Source organism: Neofelis nebulosa, chromosome 9, assembly GCF_028018385.1.
Source record: "Neofelis nebulosa isolate mNeoNeb1 chromosome 9, mNeoNeb1.pri, whole genome shotgun sequence".
NCBI lineage: Eukaryota > Metazoa > Chordata > Mammalia > Carnivora > Felidae > Neofelis > Neofelis nebulosa.
Window position 1 is genome coordinate 95,746,861 of NC_080790.1, and position 4,288 is coordinate 95,751,148.

The following is a 4,288-nucleotide window of genomic DNA, read 5'->3' on the forward strand; positions in this document are numbered from 1 at the left end:
GGAAGAGAGAGAGGGAGACACAGAATCTGAAACAGGCTCCAGGCTCTGAGCTGTCAGCACAGAGCCCGACACGGGGCTCGAACTCACAGACCGCGAGATCATGACCTGAGCCGAAGTCGGACGCTTAACCAACTGAGCCACCCAGGCGCCCCTTTTTTTTTCAATTTTAATATCATTGTTCTCTGCTCTAATCTTTATTATTTTCCTTATTCTGCTGGTTTTGGGTTTATTTGCTGTTCTTTATCCAGCTCTTTTAGGTGTAAGGTTAGGTTGTTGCGTATTTGAGACTTTTCTTCCTTCTTTTGGAAGGCCTGGATTGCTATATGCTCTCCTCTTATGACAACCTTTTCTGCATCCCAGAGGTTTTGGGATGTGTTTTCATTTTCATTGGCTTGCATGTACTTTCTAATTTCCTCTTTAATTTCTTGGTTTAGCCATTTATTCTTTAGTAGGATGTTCTTTAATCTTCAAGTGTGAATAGTTTATCTTAATGTTAGCTATTGGTTTGTGTAGTAGGTGATACTGATACTCTCTGCTCATAGCCCATTGGTTCACATTAGCAGTCACTTGTAGCTTGAGTAAACTCTTCTTATATAGGCTGATGGCTTTCTACCTCAAACTCTTTTCCTGAGTCCTTCATCTGGTTATAGGACAGTCTTAGCCTACAAGGTGGTCATGCTGGAAGTATTGGAGAATGAATCCTTCCAGGAGCAGCCCTCAAGCAATGATAGGTGGAGGTTAATGAATAATACTCTGACTTGCTCAGGAGGACAACTCTGAAGTGTTTGAGATGATCCCAGAGGTCCCAGTAAGATTGAACTCCAGTTGTTCATAGCATTAGCCTGCTCTTCACCGCTTTGTATTGGTTCTTTCTCTTCCCTCACTTCCTTTCTTCCCCATGGTATTTCCTGGAATTGCTTCTCAAATTACTTGCTCCCAAATTCTTGTCTCAGGGTCAGCTGTTGGAAGAGCTCAAACCAAAATAGTTGGATAAATAGCTTCACTCAAAGTCACTGACAGCGATGCTACAGTAGAGAAAAAGAGGCTATGATTACCCTTTTGTCCAGATACAACATTGAAAGTGTTCTACACATACTCTAGTATGGGCCTGAGTTGGGGAGACATCCTGATGTTTGGAGAGAATTCAGAGAACTGAGATTAATTTCTGACTATCTCATGAAGTCACTAAGATTTTTGTGAGGGGAGGATTGCGTCTAATCAGAGCTTGCCAGGAGGTTTTCATGAAAGTACAGGTATGCCCATTTTATGTAAGGAAACTGCTGCACAAGTAGAAAATCTTCATCAACTTTTAGACCAACATAAGGGGTACTGATGTGGTCTCACCAAAAGCCACATTATTATCACTTTCAAGTCAATAGCCACTTAAGAGTCCTCATGTTTTTCAAGAGCTTGTTGCAAGGTGATGATGAGAACAACTTGACTAAGCATTACTTACCATCATGGTGCGTTGTAAGGCCAGCTGAAGGTGCCCTCTTGATCACAATGGCTCATTAGGTAGTTGAAGATAGAAGAGTCTCAAGCAGACCCATCCAGGTGTATAATGGGGTTATAAGAAACACCAGCTGCTGAGAGGTTAGAGAAGCTTTGGAGAAAATTATCTGGGACCTCAGATACACTACTAGAAAAGCAAATTGAAAGTTATTGGTTCAGTTATGTGTGCCCAGCTCCATGACACTTTTTTCAAAGGAGAGATTCTACAAGTTCATGTTGGTACTTCTGGAGGAAAAAGCATGGGAAGGATTGAAAAGAGAAAAGACACCACAATGCTACCATTTGTGTTCAAGAAGTGGAGAAATACGATTAAGAGAGAAACTCTTTGGGGTACCTGGGTGGCTCAGTTGGTTGGGTGTCCAACTTTGGCTCAGGTCATGATTTCACGGTCTGTGAGTTCAAGCTCTGTGCTGACAGCTTGGAGCCTGGAGCTTGCATCGGATTCTATGTCTCCCTCTCTCTCTACCCCTTCCCCACTCATGCTCTGTCTCTGTCTCTCAAAAAATGAATAAATTTTATTTATTTTATTTTTAAAATAAAATTTTAACAAATTTAAAAAAAGAGAAACTCTTTATGTCAGATATCTCATTTACAACCATTTACTGCCTCATGTCAGGAAGGAAAGGACACTTATCAGAGAGGATAGAGGATGATCTGTTATGTGGTTTCACGTATGCTTTCCTATAATATGAGTCTATAAGCTATTCTCCATTTTATTAGTAAGGGAATTAAGGCTCAGAGAGAAGGTGTGACAACGAAGATGTAAGGAAATATTGAGTACTGGTTACCTCTAGTCCTATCCAGTCCTTAAGGTGAACTCCTATTCCCCAGACCCTGGGATTGCCTAATAGCAAAGTGGCAGACCTCACAGGTGTGATGGTGGTGATGGAGGCCAGCCCTGCTCTGCCCCTCTCCAGTGTCACCTCCTCCTCTAAGCTGGGGACCCAGGTCTCCTTTCCAGCACCTGCCATTTTACCTGGTCCTGGTTCTGCTTATGTGTTCTCACTGTGCAGATTGTTTATTCTCCAAGCCCTGCCTCTTCTGTAAAATGAAAATTTGATTATTTTCTAAAGGGGATTTAAATAAATGCTTTACATTCGTAAATATCAAAATGGAAAACCTGAATTCATCCTGGTTCTCCTTCTACCTCCAAGAAGAGAAAGAACTCTCCAGGGCCAAGGTTTTTTACTTTCACCTAATTCTGTCCCACTCCCACTGCACTGTAGAAGCTGGAAGTCTGAAAACTAAACTTCTTAGCCTCTCCAGGCTCCCTTGCAGCTAGGATTCTAAATTCAATTTTTGCCAGTGTTATTTATTCATGCAAAATTTGGATGGTGGAAGGGATGTGGAGGGTACCTCTGCAGAGATGATGGTTGACAGGCTGCCTGTGACCTCCCAGTTTGCAGTGATGTGTGTGAGAAGACTGTTCTGGTGGCATTTGTGAGGGCAGGAGTGAACATAGTCTCATGACCTCCTGCTGCAGCAGTGTGGTCCAGTGGTAGCCCCTGCCTTCCTTACCTCCAGCTCTTCCACAGCTGTTGTGAGCACTGAGGTCCCTTATTAAATGCATTCTAAGAGTACCCACTTACCAGTCCTCCTGCTGGCCCTCTGTTCTGGTTGCCATAGCTATATAACAAACCATTCCCAAACTTAGTGTCATGAAGTAATTTTATTTTGCTCACACACACAAAAAAGGCATAGTAGGTATGGCTTGTCTCTGCTCTATGATGTGGGATGAATGAAGCTATGAAGACTTAATGGCTAAGGGTAACTAACCAGTTGGGGGTTGGAGTCACTTAGAGGCCTCCTTACCCACAGGTTTGGTAGTTGATGCTAGCAAGGCTAGAACTTCAGCTGGGACTGTCAATCAGAGCACCCACATGGGGCTGCCCCACACAGCCAGGGCTTCCTCCCAGCATGGTAGCCTTGGGTTGATCAGACTCCTTATATGGCAGCTATGGCTCCTACAGTGAATGTCCCAAGAGAAACAGGTGAAGCTTCCCAGGCTTTTCCAACCTCAGAGGTCACACCTTAACCACTCTCACTGCATTCTTCAGGTTGAAGCAATCACAAGCTGGTCCAGACTCAAAGGGGAGGGGATACAGTCTATATCTCTAGATGGGAGGGGCTTCAAAGAATGTGTGGCCTTAATTTAAAACCCCTTAACCCTCTTTCCACAAAGAATCTAGTAATTATGTTTTTTCCAGTTTTACTGAGAAATAGTTGACATGCATCACTGTATAAGTTTAAGGCATACAGTGTGATGGTTTGATTTACACATATTGTGAAATGGTTACCTCAAGAGGTTCAGCAAACATCCATCTTCCCACGTAGACACACAAAATATGCATTGTTTCCCAATTTTGTATGTCTTTCTTACATAAGGGCCATGCTAGTCTTCTCTGTGTCCTTCCAATTTTAGTACGTGTGCTGCTGAAGCTAGCACTCTCAGTAATTGTTTAATGTGTGATGGATATTCAGGCAATAAGGTTTTATTAGGATAATGACATCCTTGGATCTCCTTCTGTTTTCCACTCAAGCCAACAAATTTCAAGTTAGGAAAGAAAATAAGCACTTTTGCAAATATAGAGACAAGAAAAAATATATTCCCACTTAGTATTATGTACTTTGAAGAGTTTCTCTACCAGAAAAAAGGGGAGGGGGGAGGAAAGGAAAATGGTTTCAAAAATATATTTCCAAAAATATTATTTTTAAATAAATAGAATCAATACAGAAAAGGAAACACCCTTTCTTGCCAGGGAAACCTTCCTGGGCC

General features: G+C 42.2%; 1 non-coding gene across 1 annotated transcript; it reads right to left on the reverse strand.

The window, feature by feature from the left end:
• Window positions 1-3,851: 3,851 nt before the first annotated feature.
• On the reverse strand, window positions 3,852-3,958 carry LOC131486404 (U6 spliceosomal RNA). The gene has a single exon (XR_009249315.1). It is a non-coding gene; the product is annotated as a U6 spliceosomal RNA (small nuclear RNA).
• Window positions 3,959-4,288: the final 330 nt, after the last annotated feature.